This window comes from Oryctolagus cuniculus, chromosome 12, assembly GCF_051225735.1.
Source record: "Oryctolagus cuniculus isolate XC-2025 breed Fujian yellow rabbit chromosome 12, ASM5122573v1, whole genome shotgun sequence".
NCBI classification, from domain to species: domain Eukaryota; kingdom Metazoa; phylum Chordata; class Mammalia; order Lagomorpha; family Leporidae; genus Oryctolagus; species Oryctolagus cuniculus.
Window position 1 is genome coordinate 93060749 of NC_142878.1, and position 19255 is coordinate 93080003.

Consider the following 19255-nt stretch of genomic DNA (forward strand, 5'->3'; position numbering starts at 1 on the left):
CTTGTTCTTGGCGAGCGTGACGGATGCTCGCGTCCTGTTCCAGGAGCCGTGCTCACTCCCCCGGCATCCACACTGTGTCAGCCCGTCCCCAGCTAGTCAAAATAAACAGTGTCATTATCCCTCCCTGACTGCTGCCTGCTCTATTTATACCGCTTAAGACACGAGATAAATGGCTTCTCAGTTTCATAATGAAAGGAATATTTCATTTTGCAGAGCTGAGGAACTGTTTATTGCGCATAAAAACAACATTTATACTGTGTTTTGATAATAAGCTGATCTGGAAGTTGGTTCATTTAAGCAGTGCCTTGGATATGACTCAGTCGTCTCCTCTGAAGCTGGTGTGGGTGGGAGAACAGGGGGGCGGTGCGGAGCCTGTGCTAAGGGGAGTCACGGGGCCCTGAGGCACCCTTTCCACTTACCGTATTAACTCTCCAAATCCGCACAGGGATCCCAGGAGGCGCCTGGCATTGTTATTCCCATTTCGCAGGTAGGGAAACTGAGGCACAGAATGGCTAAACAGCTTTCGCAGGCCACACAGTCAGCAAGTGGTAGAGCCATACATTAAATGCAGGAGGATTGGATCCAGAGCCCACTCTCTTGAACATTGACCTTGAGATTGGTTTGTAGTAGTAAGAAAGTCTAGAGCATGAAGAAAGACATCCAGAGGAAGTGAGTCTCCTTGATCCCCTCTGATTGTGGTTTCCTAGAGGGGAGATGGGTGCTGGGACCCTGCTGTAGCCCCGTGCTCCCTTTAGGTTCCTCGGTAGCACTGTGTTTGTAGGCAATGCCTCCCATTCACGGGTTCTGCATCTACAGCTCCAGAGTGTCACACGCTGATTTACAGGACTCTGGCTTAGGAACGATGGAGGGGTCCTTTCTGCTTCATCCCCAGCTAACATGGGGCCTATTGGAATCTGCCCTCTGTGTGCATCTCCCCGCCAGCGGTCTCCTCCACTGCAAGGCGTGCCAGGTGGGGAGCTTGAGACGACACGTGTGGCACCGGGTACAGTGAAGAACAGCATTCATGGGTTATCGCTCCTCCTTCCCGCAGCCATGGAAGTGAGGCATGACACGCCAGGTTTCCAAAACAGGCCCAGCAAGGTAAATTAACAAGCCGAAGACCACACAGCTGCTGGGTAACTGGCAGAGCAGAAGTGCAAACCCAGGCCTGGCCTGGCCCAAGCTGCGGGGCCTTTCTCTGCTGGGTCTCCTCTCAAAGACCTCTGGGGTGAGGCCAGACTAGACACACCCTGCTGGGGTCCCTGCCGCTTGCCCTCCACTCCATCAAGGTATCGCTTATGTTTTGGATAGACTATGGCTCCCAAACTCATGCACACAGCTAAATCCCAAAGTCACAGGTGGATGGTACTGGGATGGTGGGGGCCTGGGAGGTGGGTCTAGTGGGAGGTCCTTGGGTCATTTGTGGCATACCCTTAAAAGGCAGTTCTCTTGTGAGAGGGAGAAAGGGCGACTTGGTCCCAGCTGCTCCCTCCCTGGCTCACCATGTGCCCTTTCCTCTGGCCACACTCTGCCACTGCCATCTCCACCCTCACCACATGGCCAGATCCATGGGGCTGATCTTGGACTGTGAACCTCCAAAATATGCATCTGAACTAATGCGTTTCCTTCCTAAGTAGCTTCTGTTGAGTGTTTGTCATAGTTACAAAAGGCTACCTAATGCAGCATCTAACTTCCCCTGACTGCCTGAGCCCACCCCTGAAGGAGGCAGAATGACGGCCCCCAAAGTTATCTATATCCCGATCCCTCATGTCTGTGGCTGTCACTCTACAAGGTAAAAAGGGGGCTTGAAAGACAGGTAGGATTAAATTGAGGATTTTGAGATGGAGAGACTACCCTGGCTTAGCCCAGTGCATCCTAAGTGTGATCACAAGTCTTTCTAAGAGGGAAGTTTGACTGTAAGAGACGAGAAGGCAGTGTGTTGGCCAAGGCCGAGATTAGACTGTGCAGCTGGGACCCAAGAGGTGCTAGGGGCCTTGGAATCTGGAATCTAAATTCTCCCTTGGAGTCCTCAGAAGCAGCCAGTGTTGCTCTAAGACTCACGTTGAACATTCAGTCTGTATAATCTAGCAGAATACTGCTTTATACCACTAACTGGTACTAACATGTTATAACAGCAATAAGAAAATAATGTAGTATGCTTCAATAAGTTTTGTTTTTAAAAAGATGTATTTATTTATTGGAAAGTCAGAGTTACACGGAGAAGGAGAAGCAGGCGGGGGGAGAGTCTTCCATCCGCTGGTTCACTCTTTAGTTGGCCACAACAGCCAGAGATGCATTGATACAAAGCCAGAAGCCAGCAGCTTCTTCCGGGTCTCCCACATGGGTGCAGGGACCCAAGGACTTGGGCCATCTTCTACAGCTTTCCCAGGCCATAGCAGCGAGCTGGATCAGAAGTGGAATAGCCTGGTCTCGAACTGGTGCCCAAATGGGATCCTGGCACTGCAGTGGTGGCTTAGCCCCCTACACACAGCACCAGCCCCCAGTAGGCTTTGTTTTTTCAATGTCCGCCTTGCTGGTCAAAGAAGATCCTGACTAGGACTTGGAGACACTGAGGCCCTGGAAGAGTATTAGACCATAACGATTCCCAGGGCCTTAGCTGAACGGAGCTAAATCTCTCGAGTCACCACTTGGAGGAGAGGTGCCTGCCAGCAGAACTACCCAATACCAACGTGCACCTTGCATCAGTGGTAAGTGAGCTCCAACTGGGTTAAGGTGCTGAGAATCTGGGACTTGCTGCCACAGCACAAGCCAGCCATCACAGATGCCCAGCACACATGGGAGGTTGGTGCCAATGCCTCTCAAATGCACAATCAATAACTCCAAGTGTGTTTAGAATGGAGCCACATTCCTGGTGAGTATCAGATAGGGTCTCTGGTGTGTGTCCACATACATCTGTCTAGGTTTGAACGCACTAAAACCTGACCTAACAGTCAAGGGTGGGTTTTGGTTTCAGCGACTGGAGAAGAAGGGCTTGGTAACTTTTTTTATGAAACTTGCCTGCTATTCTTATCTTAGAGAGGCCTGAGGCCAGGATAATCTCTCCTGAGTCCTGGCTCAAGTTCTTCATGGTGGGATGTTCCAGCCCACTACTCTTGAGGGTCTTCTGGAAGACATGTTGTTCTTGGAGAGAAGGCCAGGTCTGAGGAGAACGAGGGTGGCTCTGGCAGAATATTGATGGGGAGTGGGACCCTCTCTGTACAGCAAGAGAGATGGGCGGGGTCTATCTAGGCAAGGAAGGACAATCAGGCATGAGACCCCCAACCCCTCCCCCACCCCCGTCTCCATACCAACACCCATTCATTTACATTTTTTCAGGAGACACCATCAGAAGCTTTGAGAAGTAGGGCTCAGCTTAGCAGGACCTGCGACACAAGTAGACAAAAACTAAAATGTTCTAATGGGGCATTCCCCATGGAACCTTGAGAAATGGGAATTGAAACAGCATATTTGGGGAAGTTGTGAGTGAGTGTATTTTAGCAATTGTAGAATACACTTCTTTTTATAATCTGGCATTTTAGAATTGACAGCATAATTAGCAGTGATTTTTATTTTGTTGTGGGCCATGAAATGATGGCTTACATTACACTAGGTAAAATCTGGTAGAGATGTGGTTGCAATCATATTTTAAAAGAGCAGTTTTTTGTTCAACTAGAAATTTTAATGTGATTTTAAGTCTCTAGGTACCTATTTGGATGTCAGGAGCTAAATCCTTGAATCACCAGTTGGAAGAGAGATGCCCAGCACAGCAAATTTCAGATCCTTAAAATATACCTAAATGATGGCATGCAACCAACCCCAGGCCACTGCCTCAGTCTCTCAGGACAGGAGCTGTAAGAGATGTGCACGTGGTACTGGAGGGGTAGCGTCTGAACTACGCTCTTTCATTTGGGCTGTTTCTGGGCGAAGGTGGAAAATGGCTAGGACGTGGCTTACTCACGACAGACACTCCACAAGCAGTTGTCGAATTAGTCCAGGGCTAATGAGTGATCTTCCTGTAATTCTCTTTCTCCCCTATTTTTTCTCTCTCTTTTTCTGTCTGTGCCTTCCTAGTGGTGGATGTCTGGGAGAATCTCTTCAAATTTTTAAACATTTAAAAACACTCCTCATCCCTTCCTTCGAATCTACCTCCTTCCAGGGCCCCAGTCCTCCTCTGAGAAATAAGAGCAGAGTGCTCCACCCACTAAGGTTTGAACAGGATTTGGCTCCCCAGCCTGCGGAGACATTTAAGACCCAAAGTCGTGGACTGTAGGTCCTTCTGGGGTGCAGGTGAGGTCCAAGGGTGGCATCTGAAGGTGTCAGGGAGGAGCACCCATGGGTGAACCACGGCAACTTTATAAGGAGAGACCACATGGACCCGTGCACTCTGTGTCTCTGTTTGCTGGCTCACCATGAGATCTCTTCTGCCACACATTGCCCTCCTCACGTACCACATCAGTGGGGCCGCCCAACCTTGTACTGTGAACCTTCAAAACCGTGTGAGCCGGAATGAACTTCTTCCTTCAGTAGCAGCTTCTCTCCAGTATTTGTTGGAGTGACAGAAAGCTGACCACACGTAACTGCTACCAAAATATGAACATTTTTGATCTGTTAGGTCCTCTGATGCTCAGTGCTTTCCACGCATGGTTTAGCATTGTGTTAGTGTTTTCCATACAGCTGTGGATTCATCCTGTTTGAATTGAACCGTTTCTCTCTCTTTTTTTAAAAAAAGATTTATTTACTTATTTGAAAGTCAGAGTCACACACAGAGAGAAGAGGCAGAAAGGGCGAGAGGGCTTCCATCTGCTGGTTCACTCTCTAATCTGCCGCAACAACCAGAGCTGTGTTGATCCAAAGCCAGGAACCAGGAGCTTCTTCCAGGCCTCCGACGTGGGTGCAGGGCCCAAGGACTTGGGCCATCTTCCACTGCTTTCCCAGGTCATGGCAGAGAGCTGGATGGGAACTAGAGCAGCTGGGACTGGAATCAGCGCCCATATGGGATGCTGGCACTATTTCTCTTAAGGCAGGGATGGGGTCTTTATCTCTCTGTGAACCCCTTCCTCCTGCATCTTGTATTGTACCCAGCAGTTAGCAAGTCCTCACGTGGTAGCATAGAGGAGGGGATGCTAGTGGATGGGTGAATGCATGGATGAAATTATTTCATGTTTTCTTCTCCTACGTCACGGAGAAGCAGGCCAGCGCAGAGGCCCCCTATAACCACAGGAAATTGGAAGGCACTGGGACAAGGATGGATTTCCATAGGCACAGGCGATTTCTCCAATTCTAGAAATGAGTGAGGATGATAAGGCTGGCCCGAAGTCTGGAATTCCAGATGGGTGTCTGCCCCTGGCCAAATACTGCATGATGTATTCTTATTAATAAAGCCAGCCCAGTGTCCTCAAATTATCCAAGGAATACATGTGCCCACCCACAGTGGTGGGGAAAGTGATTACTTATTAATAAAGCAATAGCTAAATCTAATTATATCCCCATCAGAGGCAGCTGGTAATAAAACCGGGCTGGTCTGCCAGAGCTTGGTGACCCAGCTGACCTCAAATCAAAGTTTAAACCATCCGTCAGCTTCCAATACATTCCCAGCACACCTACCAATTACGAGCACCCTGGTGCCGCTGTCTGCCAGGGGTCAGAGGTCACTGCATGCACCAGATAGCTGGGAGCTGGAACGGAGCTTCAAAAATCTCATTATCCTGTTAACCATACATTTATCTGACAAGATAAAAGAGACTAGGTGACCAAGCTATCATTAAAGATTAATAGAAAGTATAAAAAATTCAGCTGCAACCAGCATTGCTGTTTAGAGCTTGTGATCGGCATGACAGGGGTATTAATCAGGGAGCCAAAAAGATTTAGGTCTTTGCTCTTGATAGTTTCTGTTTTTATTTTTAGTTTAGTTTTTCCCCCCCTTCCGTCTCAAGTCATTGCCTCGTCTCCTCCCACCCCAAACCAGGGGTCAGAGGAGACTCCTGCTAATTGGCTCTTTCGGTTTTGAATCGTAACCCATTGGGCCAATTATGAAATTGCCAGGACTCCGAGGTGACGCGGGACGTGGCCGAGGGAGGCTGGTGGGCTGGGACAGCGGTTCCGGCTGCTTCCCGTGCTGCGTCCTGTCCTCGCGTGCCTGGCCTGTTAATCATGGGGGGAAATCAATATGGTTTTAATTTAATTCAGCCCTATAAGGCACACCCAAGCCCCAAGATGATTGCTCCTCATTCGTGATTCCAGTGCCGTTTTACATGAAAGATTCCCAGCCCACGCTCACCCACGAATCGGAGGGCAGGCTTCTTTTTCAAGGCTTAGGGATTCTTTTTATTCTCTCTGGTTCTGCCTCTTAGCGCCCACCCAGCCCCGTTGCCCTGCCCCCCCCCCCACTTCCCATCCTCCTTTGCCTTTTGATCATAAATCAATGTCCTCCTCAGCTGCCCTGGAAGATGCGAGCTCAGATGGAAACTCAGCAGCTTCCCTCTGCCCCTGAGGCGGAGGCCAAGACGGGAGAGCAAGGTTCCTCCGCCCTGGGGAAGGGGCCCGCGGCCCAGGACGATGCTCGGAGGGTTCTGCAGGAAGCAGTGCTGTGTGCAGGTGCTGCCTGCCCTGGGCTCAGCTTGGCATCCCGACGGAGTCCCGGAGCGCTAGTCAGGCTGGTGGGGACTGTCTAGCGCCCGGCTGAGTGACCTCAGGAATGTCAACTGGCCTCTCTGCCTCCGGGCTTGAAGACAATGACCCCCCCCCCAGCACCTCCCCCTCTCAGGGTTGTTTGAAGATCAAATGGAATCCTTGAGTATAATCCCTTCTATTGTAATCACTTCCCGGCTTGCTCCACTTCCTCCCTGTTCCATTAGAGCTAATCTGATAAATCAATTAGGGAGAAAATACTATTGGCTGACCTCTGGTTAATTGCCAGAGTTCAAGGACAGCATTTTATTCCCCTGTGCAGCTTTATGCCCCCAACATTGCCTGCAACACACACACTCACACACACACACATGCACACACATACACACACACGCACACGCATGCACAGTTCTCAGTGAATTGTCTTCCACACAGCAGGCACAGTGCATGCCTCCATGAGTGGAAGCTGGTGGGTGAGAGTTTGGTAATCATAGGAATGAAGGTTTCGGCAGCTGGAACATCCAACCTCCGCTAGGAGGAAAGCCAGGGGCCAGATGTGGGCAAGCAGGGCTGCGTGGTAGGTGAAAAGTAAAGAAAAAACCAAGAAAACAAGGGACACATTTGGAATGGGAGTGCAAGACAGGCGAGGAGAGTGGTTCAGGATGTGCACTGAGCAAGGCCTTCCAGAGCTTTGGCGATGAGCCTGGAGCTCCGCGGCCCCAGGCTGGACCTAATGTTTCTTGAGTTCAGGCGGCTCTGTAGAGTACCGAGCACCGGCTGCCAGCTGCACGCTGGGGAGTGTAGTGAGGAACAGCTGTTTCCTCCCTCTGGAAAGTGAGAGTGAAGGGGGAACAAGGAGGTCTCAGAGCAGGGGCACACAGGAGAAAAGGGACCTTTCAGGTTAGAGCGGGGAGCAAGGACCTGGGGAAGCCAGCGAGGATGCTAAAGCAACCGTCCGCAGAGGACGCAAGGAAGGCGGTGGCTGGGCCAGTGATGTTGGCAGGGGCACGACAGAAGACCCGGATGTGAGAGGAGGTGGAGAAGCAGAGTCCCTGTCTGCTGTGCGTCTCTGCACCTGCGTGGCAGCCAAAGCCAGGCTGTCAGAGGCCTCTCAGCCCTGTTCCCCGGGGCCAGGCCCGCATTCCAGGTAAACACAGAGGAAGTGCGTCCGGTTTTCCTTCATTTCTCTCTCTGCTTTCTCTGCCAGACTCTATCTGTCACATCTGCAAAAATGTGACATTTTATTTTCAAAGCAGTGCATGACTAATTATTTACTAGATGTGTATCTGAGACATAAATACCGTTGAAGCCTTTTTTTCCCCTGGCGATACTTTTCCTTTAAGACCTGCATTTGGAAAACAAATTAAGAAAAAAGAAAATGAGTCCATGGTAGCCATATGAACACAACTGTACAGAAGCCAAGGGAGCAGCTCCTCGGGGCCCTCATGGAAGATTGTGAGAGCCGCACCAGGAGAGTTGTGCATCCGTGTAAGCGGGCTCCGGGTGTGTGAGTGTGCATGTGTGTGTCTGGGTGCGATGGGTGTGCGTGTGCCCGTGTCTGAGTGTGTTGTGTGTGTGTGTTCTAGAATGTGTGAGTGTGTGTATGTGTCTGGGTGTATTGTATGTGTGTGTTCTAGGAGATGTGTGTGTGAGCATGAGTGTATGTACATGTCACTGAGTGTGTTGTGTGTGTGTGTTCTGGGGGATGTGTGTGTGTTCTAGGATGTGCATGTGTGTGTGTGTGTGGGTGGGTGGGTGTATTATATATGTGTGGGCATGTGTGCCTGTGTGTGCATGTCTGGGTGTGTTGCGTGTATCTGTTCTGGGGATGTGTGTCTGTGGAGCACGTCTGCCTTGGGTGTCATGGAGGGGGCACGTAGGAAAGGGACTGTCTATCCGGAGCCGGCCATTATGGCGCTTTGGGCATTGTCTTGCTCAGTCCCCAGGAATTCTTATCCCTGCTGAACATCTGAAAAATCTACTGAAGAAACTGAAACTCCGAGAAGTGAAAGAACTTGCTCATAACTTGAGAGCTTTAATGCCACACTGTACACTTCACCCAGTCTGTGTTAAGAAGACTGAAAAGATAGGGGCCAGCACTGTGGTACCGCGAGTTAAACCACTGTCCGCAACGCCATGTGCGCCGGTTTGAGTCCCGGCTACTGCCGATCCAGCTTCCAGCTAATGAGCCTGGGAAAACAGTGGAGGATGGACCAAGTGCTTGGGTCCCTGCACTCACGTGGGAGACCTGGATGGGAGTTCCAGGCTCTGGGCTTCAGCCTGGCCCAGTCCTGGCCTTTGTGGTCATTTGGGGGTGAACCAGCAGATGGAAGATGTTTCTCTCTCTCTCTCACTGCCTTTCAAATAAATAAATAAAATCTTTTTTAAAAGATTGAGAAAACAAGGTACTCTACTTTTTTTTTTTTTTACACCCTATGACATACTCACCATTTTCTTGGACCCATTTATATATTTAACAAGCATTTTCCTGGTATTTTAGTGGAAACATGATATGTGTTCAAGTGAAATGTTCACCAAATTTCTGGAAGCAGGGTTATTTTTCCTGAATGAAAAACAGACAGGACACCAAGGGCTTAAGTAACTCCCCCTCAGAGCTGTAATTCAAATAACCAAGATTCTTGCTACCGTATCCCACTGATTTGCTTCATTGTAACTCAGTTTTGAGTCTTGAGAATTCAGCTTAGGTAGACGTTTTGTCACATGATGGTCTGAGTACAAAGGCCAGTAACTACCCTACATCACCACAACTCTCATTCTCTCCACATTCCAACCTGCTGAAACTCTTGGTGTTTCAGCTGCCTTGAGCTAGCTAGCTTCCCTCATGGTTACCATGTGGCTGCCACAGATCCAACTATCACACGCAGTCCTGACAGCATCAGTGGAAGAAGACAGAGCAGTTAACTCCTTGATCTCCTTCTCTTTCTCTCTTTTCCTTTGTTTTATTTCTACTATCTAATAGGGAGGCAGGGTTTTTGGGAAGATATTTCACCTTTGATGTATATCTTGATTTGTTTTTTGTAATAAATGTACATCATTTTGGAGAAAAAAGAATGGTCAGTTGGGATTCAAAAGAAACAAAATAAATCTCATGATGTCATTCTCCTGGTTAAGAAACACCGTGGCTCCCTTACCTTCTGTTGGATAAAGGACGGACTTTGTAGAGGTGGTCTGGCCTCCTTAAGCTGGTGCCCAGGTTCTCGACCTCAAGCATGTGGGTAGTTATGAGCCTCTTGCAAGCCAGGACTCCTTCCCTGCTCTTCAGGGAGAGCCCTGTGCTCTCCGTAAGGCCTAGACAGAAAGTAGCTCACCCTTGCAGCCTCCCAGGAAGCTCAAGCAGAAAGTATTGCTTCTGTCCAGGGCCAGAGAACTGGGTGTGCTCTGTGCCCATCCAGGTTCAACCTTGCCACAGGGTTGGCTTGGCTTGGTGGAGGCTGGAGCTGGCTCCACCGAACTTGAGACTGATTCTGCACTCACTCTCTCTCTTTCTTTCTTCCTTTTTTTCCCCCATTATTTCTTGAGATATCACATTGGCACTTTGCAATCGCCATGGTAGGAGTGTTTGTGCCAAGGCAATAGGCCAATGTTATAATCAGGCAGGGTTTTCACGCCTGGGAGGTGCTGGTTGTTAAATATTTCCCTGGAGTGGGTAGGCACCCTTCCTTTCCACGTTACAATAAAACTGAGGTCTGCCTCGGTTAGCTCCCCACCCCCTTGCCCAGATGTCTGGCACAGTGCAGTACTCAAGACCAGGGCTCAATTCCAGGTCACTGGCTTTAGGAAATGCAGGCTATAGGCAGGAGGGCAACCCCAGGAGAGACTGCTAGGCCCAGCCATGGGAGTCAGCCAGCCCTGGACCCCGGGCAGCAGTGCAGGTGTCCTGCAGTCTTCCTGGGAAGCGAGGCCCCGCCTGGCTGAGTGGGAGCCGGCAGGATCTTACAGGGGTGAGGGAGCTGTCAAATCGCCCCCAGCCTCCCCCAAATCCCTAAATCCCCCACAATGGAGAGGCTTAAGTGACTCAGTCAAGTGAGCCCCCGGGTCCATGTCTTGGAAAATGCAAAGTGGATTGTTGAACCTGCCCAAGAAGCATTGATCAGCAGCTTACTGGTGGTGTCGGAGGGGCCCGTGCAGCTCCCTGAGGCTCTGACGGTGCCTTTCAAAGGGTGTGCAAACAACAGCAGAGAGGCAGGCCCGGGCAGGGCTCCAGCGGCATCCCTGAAGCCACGGATCCACAGCTGGGACCTGTGGCTGACCCAGGTCCGTGCAGGGCACAGTGAGAAGGGTCCTCAGAGAACCGACAGACTCAGCCACTCTGATGGGCGGCCATCAGACCCCCCCCCCACTGCATCCCCGTACCCACACGTGGCATGGAAGCTCTGATTTGCATGTGGTTTGGCTCAGCAGAATTTACGCTGAGATTTGGTGGCTACTGCGTTGGTTTTGGGGGGTGGGGCCTTTCAGAGTGATTAGGTTGTTAGGAAGAGGAATGAGAGGAATTACTGCCTTTCTCTGTAGGGGAGAGTTCTTGATCTTGCAGCACTGAATTCCCTATTGCAAGAGCGGGTGGTTATGGAGCAAGGCTGCCGCTTGCGTGGGTCTCTGCCACACACCCTGCTTGCCCCTCCACTACGAGGCCCAGGAGGGGTGGGAGTGTCGACCTCGCAGCCTCCACTTAGGAGTCAAGGAGAGTTATTTCCTTTATAAACGACTCGGTTGCGGGTATTTTGTCACAGAACAGGACGTGGACTATGCTCCTACGAAAGGGCCCTGCCACAGTGCCTTCTGGAAGCTGACCCCGGAGGCAGGGGTTGGCTCTCTCTCTTCTTTCTTCCCACCCTGGTGCTCAGGCTGTCTGTCATTCTGATCACATTTGTTGGAGAGACAAACCTGTGCCAGGCCTAGACTCTGCCTGTGCCACCTGGTATGTGACCCTTCTCTCTGGGCTCTGGTTTGCTGCAATAGAGACCATGAGGAGCTCATTGAGCCTTGTGAGCTCAGAGGTCCCCTTCCCACACCTTGTGTTCCTGGGTATTCCTGAGTCTGGAGCCCAGCCTAGAATGCAGGGTGCGACAGAGCACTTGCAGGGGTTGATGGCACCCAGCTGGTGGGCCCGGGCCAAGGTTCCGGCCCCCAGCCTCCCTGCCCCAGCCACTGTGCGAAGCAGTCTCTCGCCCTGTTGGAGGGAGCCGCTGCTCCCTGGAGCCCACCCAGCTGGCTGGGAGCGCTCTGCACGCGCCTGCCGCCGAGTGACAGTCATGACATGAGAGGGAGACTCAGCACATGTCCCAAGCCACCACCAGTCAGCAGCCTCCCTGAGATGAGGCGCGTCAACACGTTGGCGGCTGCTATTTCAGGCAGGGGAGGCAGGCAGAGGGGCTGTGAGCCCGGGGGCTCTGCAGAGCCAGCCTCCCGTGGGTGGAGCGAAGACACAGGAGGAGCTCAGGCTGCCCTGCGCCCCACGCCACAGCCTTAACGAATGCGGGCAGAGATGGAGGGCAGGGAATTCCTGTGTTCCTAGCCTGTTAGCACTTTCTACTTTGTCTCCTTTGCTCCTTGAAATAACTCTATGGGGCAGGTTCTTCAACCCCACTTCTCAGATGATCTTAGTGAGGGGCAGTGTGTCACTCTTTCCCCCAGGCCTTTAGGGATGGAAGGGCAAAGCTCTGAGCACCACACTTTGAGCAAGCCAAGTGTTGTGGATTGCAAGCTTGTGTCTCCCCCAGTTCACGCTAAGCCCTGAGTTCCTCAGGAGGTGTCAGGAAGTGGAGCCGTGCAGAGATGACCAGGTTAAGGTGCAGACAAGAGGTCCTTGTAGGAAGACAATGGTCAAAGCTCCATCTCCCGGTGCAGGTCACTTGAAGACATAACCAGGAAGAGGGCCCTCACAGAATGCAGCTCTGCTGGCACCCTGCTCTTAGGCTTCCAGTCCAGATCACTAGGAAATAAATGCATGTTTAGGCCACAACAGACGCTATGGTCTTCTGTTGCAGTGGCCTGGACGGGTGGAGACACCTAGGGAATAGGTTCATCGCCACACCTGACCCGTCCACGTCACCAGTGAAATACCTCCTCCTGCCCCTGCCAGAGGTGCCCCGGGCCCTGGTACTCCCCGCTGAGCAGCATCTAAAGCATCTCCTGGGGAAGCCTGCTTGCTTGCAGCAGCTGAGTTGAGTTTAGAAGCCCTGGGGTGGAGTTGGTGGGGAGGAGTCCCATCATATGAAGGTCAAGGTGGATTGGGGGGGGGCAGGCAGGAGGATGGGACCACACCCTGGGGGAAATCAAGCTTTTTTTCTGGGGTCACTGGCTCTCTGGAGACCCCAGGCTAGAAGGCTTTGACTCCAGCACCTACTGTGCCTTTCCTATGCCCCTCTGTGCAAGCTTCTCTCCAGACCCCACTCCGACCTCTGTCTCTCTCTCTCTCTTACACAGAAAAAAATCCTCTGGTCTCCTTCCTTGCAGTGAGGTTTCCAGGTCCACCAGTGATTGCTTTGTGGCCCATTTAGAGGACCTCAGCGTTAGCCAAGTAAGAACAGGCTTTGCCCTCATTGTGCCTGGATGATGTTGCCACTCAGCCCTGCACCTGCTCTCCCCTGGAGGCTTTTCTAGCAGGGAGGGGCAGGGCCCAGGATGAACCTCACAGTTCCAGTTTCCCTAGCCCCAGGGGAAAAGCTAGAGCTCAAAGCCTTGGCTAACTTACCCAAAGGTGCCCAGGGGCCATGGCAGGAGTGGATGAGTCTGGCCTGCCTGTTCCAAAGGTTGGGTTTCCATCAGACCTTGCAACCCCTGCCGCCTGGGTCCAGTGCAAACCGAAACTCACCTGAGGCACCCTGTGGATCCCGTCTCCCCTCCAGCCTCTGGCAATCACCATCCATCCCCATAGTTAGCATCCAACCTGGCTCCGGCACCCTGCAGAGCCCCTTATCTCAGTCCTCCACTTGTCCTGGGCCCCAGGCTGTCTACCCCAAAGGCCAGCTAGGGACTGTGCTCAGTTAGGAGACCAGAAGTCCCTGCTCTGGGTTCATATTCTATCAAGGCAGACAAGGAAATGAATGCAGAAGTCAAGTGCAGAAGGCTGCCAAGGCAAAGTGAGCTCCCTGGCCTGACCCTCAGCTGTCCTGCCCGTGTGTGGCTGCACTGTCCCGTCCCTTGCCCTGGGGAGCAAGCATGGAGGGGCAGAGGCAGGGGGCTGGGAACACGGGGAAGGAGCAGGAGCAGGGTGTCCAGGCAGGACTTTCTGAGTGCGATGCTTTGTGAAACTTTCACGCTTTCTGCAGAAGGTTGAGATGAACCTTAGTCACAGATGACGAAGCTGAGGCTCACCGAGGTGGCTCGAAGACTCAGGAGCCCGTGGAGAGTAGCACTGGAACCCCATCCTCTTGAAGCCCCTGCCACTGCTCTTTCCAAAACGCACCGCCTCTGGTGCAAATACTGAGACTGTGGCTACTCCTCCCACTGCCCCAACACACATCTCCCCAAACCTGGGACAGTCTCTCTCCCACCAACCCTTCCCCCCAATCATAAGTGGCTGTGATTTATTACTGTGGCTGAGATCACTCACCCTGCTGGTCCAGAGAAAATCCTCCACCCTGGGACCCGCTTGCAGGCAGCTGCTCAGAGCTGTGCTTCTTCCCTGGGGCACACTGGTGGCTAACCTGATCTCGGTGAAGAGCTTCACAGCTAGGAGTGTCTGCAGCTGTCTAGTCACATACACCCACTGAGTAAGCACCTACTACGTGCCATTCATTCACTGAGCAAGCACCTACTACAGGCCATTCGCTGTCATCAGATGGGGGGAGGGGACAGGGAAGATGTCTGACCTTGTGATATTTACAGCCAAGGGAAGGACACAGCCATTAAATCATTGCAGAGGTAGCCAGAGTGTAAGAGGCAATGTGACAAGGGCTGTGAGTGACAGGAAGGGGGTGGCAGGAAAGAATTGGATAAGGGGAGAAGGGATTCATTCCGGAAGGAGCCCAGGAAGGAACAACAGCCCAGCATGAAATTGCAGAGAGGGGGGTGACCACCAAGACAGAACAGCCCGTAGGAAGGCAGACGGTGAGTTTCAGAAGCCAGAGAAAGGCCAGGTGTCAGGATGGCTTCAACAGAGAGAGAGAGAGAGAGAGAGAGAGAGAGAGAGGAGGCCAGGAGAGTTGGGAGCTGGGATTAAGAGCAAGAGCCAACCCTGCCATGCTGGAGCACTGGGCCTCGTCCCTGAGACCCTGAGGGGCCTCTGGGGTTTTAAAGTGAGCATGCATGGTGCACAGGACACTGGGGTGGGAGGGTCTTGGAAGACAATGTAGCTGCCATGTGGGGGAACTGTGTGGAGAGGCAGGGGTGGCAGCAGGGAGAGTTGTCGAGGCGGTGCCTTGGAGGAGGGTGGGAACAAGCAAGGGGATTCCAGAGACGCAGAATCCAGGAAGACGGAACAGCAAGCTGGGGGTGAGGAAGAGGGAGGCCAGAGGTGTCCTGGGTTCCACTCGTCAGGGAAAACAAGTGGAGAAGATCTGATTTCAGAATAGGAAGCCCAGATCGAGGACCTTTGGCCAAGATCTCACTGGTAGGCTTGGTCCTGGATTCCTGACACCTGCTCTGGTCTCCAGCATCTTCCCACCACGCAGGTGCATCACTGCCTGTCTGACTGCTAACCCAGAGATCCTGTTGGACAGAGACAGGCCTGACCCGCGCCCCAGAGCCTCTCGCAGTCCTGGCATGCATGGTTAGCCAGGAATCCGGAGAACATTTCTGAATTCTGACCTGTCCCTTGGACGTTGCACCTCCTGGAAACTCACATTCCATCTCTATTTGAAATACTGTGGCTGAGGATAAAATGCTACCAGGCATGTCAAAGCCCTTAGGATGGTTCCCAGCAGTAGGTGAAGGTGAAACATTTTTGTTACACAGCATGGGGAGGAGTTGGGACAGGAGGATGAGGAGGGAAGATGTCGCAAGCAGGGGCGCACCGGCGGGAGATGTGGGTGCATCAGCCGAGTGCTGGGCACATTTTATCTTGCTCTTCAATCTGGCAACAGCCTCATTAAAGTAAATGTCACTTTCTTGGAGGTGAGCTGAAGTAGGGCAGGTTGTCCAGGTTCAGCGACTTTGAGGCAGCCGAGTCAGCTCTTCTCTCTCGGGGCAGCCAAGCCCTTAGCAGATGAGAAGCTGCTTCCGGAGTGAGAAGTTAAAAGCGACTTGTGGATGATGAGAGCCTCCCAAGGAACTAGTTCAAGGGGAGAACTTCCCGTGGCTGGGGTCTCTGAAGCTTTTCTAGATTAGTAATCCAAGGCAGGGCTGGGAGTTTGGTGCAGCCGTTAAGATGCTATTGGGACACCCGAATCCCATATCAGAGAGTCTGGTTAGGAACCCTGGTTCCTAATTTCAGGTTCCCGCTGATGTGCACTCTAGGAGACAGCAGGTGATGGTTTAATAACTGGGTCTCTACTACCCACATGGGAGATGTGGGCTGAGGTTCCAGCTCCAGCTTTGGTCTAGCTTAGCTCTTGTTAGAGGCGTTTGGAGAATGAACCCACAGATGATCTCTGTCTCTCTTTCTCCTCTTTGCTTCTCAAATAAATAAAAATATCCAGGGCAACCCCAAGAAAGAAGTCGGCCTTTCGTGAGAAGAGATAATAAAGAAATTTGCTCTCTTCAGTCTCGAAAGCACGTGTCTCCCAGAGGCGGTGGGTGTGTCACTGCCCCCGGCCCCCACTGTACCTCCCCCTCCCCTGACTCCAGAGGGGCACAAAGGGAAGCCAGCCCTTTTGTGACACTGTCTGCTGATCAGCAACTCAAGCAAAACTTAATTGCTTCCCTGAACCTGAAAAATATCAAACTGCATAAATAAATGTGCTTTAAATTATTAATACAGACATTTACATCTGGAGCTGGAGCATGGAAATTAATTTAATTTCTTATGCTAAACTGGCTGGTGTGGCATGAGATTTGAGGGTTTGAAGCACAAAGGGCAGGGAAGAAAACGAGGGTGGGATGTGTGCTATCTTGGGCATTTTGCATTTAAAATCTCGAAAATATTCAAAAGGAAGGAATGAGTGGAGAGGCATGGTGGGAGAGTGGGCTCCTGCAGACCTGGGTCCACGCAACTTCCATCACTGTGGAACCAGAACCTCAAGTTCACCTTTACCTAAGGGTTCCCTCATCTTCTTGTTTTTAAAAAAATTGTTTATTTGAAAGTCACAAGCTGGGGGGGGGGAGAGAAAGAGAAGAGAGAGAAAGAGATCTTCCATCTGCTGGTTCTCTCCCCAGATGGCTACAATGGTCAGCACTGGGCCAGGCCAAAGCCAGAAACCAGGAGCTTCTTCTGAGTCTCCCATGTGGGTGGCAGGGGCTCAAACACTTGGGCCATCTCCCACTGCTTGTCCCAAGTCGTTAGCCGGGAGCTGGAACCCAAGTGGAGCAGTGGTGGCACCAACAGGCGCCACAGGTGGTGGCTTTACCTGCTACGTTGGCCCAGGGCTCCCTCATCTTGAAGTGAATTGGAAGACTCCAATGGAGCTGGGATTCCCAAGCAGGAGTGATTACCTGAACTTCCTCCAGGGCAGGCAGAATTTTTTTTAAAGCTCTTTCTTTGAAAGACAGAGTCACAGAGAGGCAGAGACACAGAGAGAGGTCCTCCATTTACTGGTTCACTACCCAAATGACCAAACTGGCCAGAGTTGGGCCGCTCCAAAGCCAGGAGCCAGGAGCTTCTTACAGGTCTCCCACGTGGGTGCAGGGACCCAAGCACCTGGGCCATCTTCTACTGCTTCCAGGCCACAGTAACTGGGACTTGAACCAGCACTAATATGGGATACTGGCATGGCAGGCGGCGACTCCACCTGCTACACCACAAGGCCAGCCCTGGCAGGCAGAATTAAACTCCAGGTTGGGATGGACCCATGAGATGGGCTTGGAAGTAGGTCAGAGAGCATCAGCCAGTACCTGCCTGTGTGAGTGGGGGGGGGGGGGCGGGAACCCAGAGCCCCCAGCCCCTGCCAGCAGCTCACCTGGATACCCCCCATGGCTTCATCTCTTTAGCTTCTCTGCACTGAAATCCCAGCTTGGCTGCTCACTGCTTGAAGATCCTTGGTCCAAGCTGGTCTCCTCTGACTTTCAGTCTTGCCATCTATAAAATGGGTTAATAATGTCTGCTTGCAGTGCTTGTATAGGATGCAACGGGGCATTTTACCTATTGTCACTTCGGAGTCCAGGCACCACTAGGGCAGATGGTTTGCCCACCCGCAGTTCCCAGCATCTGTGAGTTTCTGGTTTGTTAGAGGTGTTAGAGGGGGGCTGGGTCTTGGGGGAGAGAGAAGGGAGACGGGGAGTGGGACTCTTTCCCACTGGGTCCTGGGACTGGGCTGAGCTCTGAGATCTAGAAGCTTGAGTCTGGAGTTAGTTTTGTAGGATGGTGAGCAGCAGCAGAGCTGCGTGGGGCAGAGCTGCCACGGTGTGAGGTGCAGAGAAAGCCTTCTCTGTTTCTCTGCCCAGGAGTTCTGTGCTCCGGCATCCACACCTTGGACAGGGAGAAAGGCCTTCTCACCTCTCACAGACATGGACATGAGGGCAGGAGAGAAGGGTGGGGTGCACAGCACCAGTGACTGCCACCCAGGCCCTGAAGCACCCAGGAACATGCAAGAGTGGTGGGGACCCATGGGATCCAATGGCCCTGGATGCCCTAGTGCCAGCCCAGCAGGGCGTGGACACTAGATGGCACCTCAGAAGGGCTCAGGAGCAGGCCAGTACATAGAAGGTATCAACAGATGTCGGCTCCTTCCCACGCCCATCCTTTCCCAAGTCTCGGTGTATTTCTGAGAGGCTGATTTTTGCTTTGGCCTCGGAGAGGGGGGTGGTGGTATCAGGGCTTGCTTTGGGCTCCAGAGTATAAATAAACATACATGGACCCATTGCAATGCACCAGCCAACACTTGTTAATACCCCACATCGTTTGCAAAATAATGTCTCCTCTTTATAGTAAAGCAAACCGAGGCCCACAGAAAACTGGTGTGTTGGCAGTCATACTGTTTGTTCTTCTTACACCTATCAGCTGCCGCCTGGGGCAGGGCCCTGCTGCTGGCATCTCTCTTTCTCCTGCTGCTGCCTAGGACACAGCCCCAGAGGCAGCACAGTGGAACAGACAACGTGTCTCAAAGGAAAAGAGGGTACCTGCTCCCACTTTTCTTTTAAAAATTATTTTGTTTACTTGAAACGCAGAGATACAGAGAGAGAGAGAGAGCTTGCATATACTGGTTCACTCCCCAGATGGCCTCAACAGCCAGGGCTGTGCCAGGCTGAAGCCAGGAGCTTCTCTCAGGTCTCCCATGTGGGTGCAGGGACCCAAGCACTTGGGCCATCTTCTGCTGATTTGCCAGGTGCATTAGCAGGGAGCTGCATCAGAAGTGGAGCAGTCGGAACTCAAATCAGCCTCTCTCATTTTTTTAAAAACAGTTTTTGTTTCTTAGACATTGTCCTTCCTAATTGCTACCAAAAAACACTTATTGAGGATAGCGAATTAGTTCAGGTTGAATTTATAATACAGCAGAGGTGGATATTTTATTACATAATCTGTAAATGTTATGGCAAGAGGGGGCCCCTCTTGTAATCATGTATGAAGTGG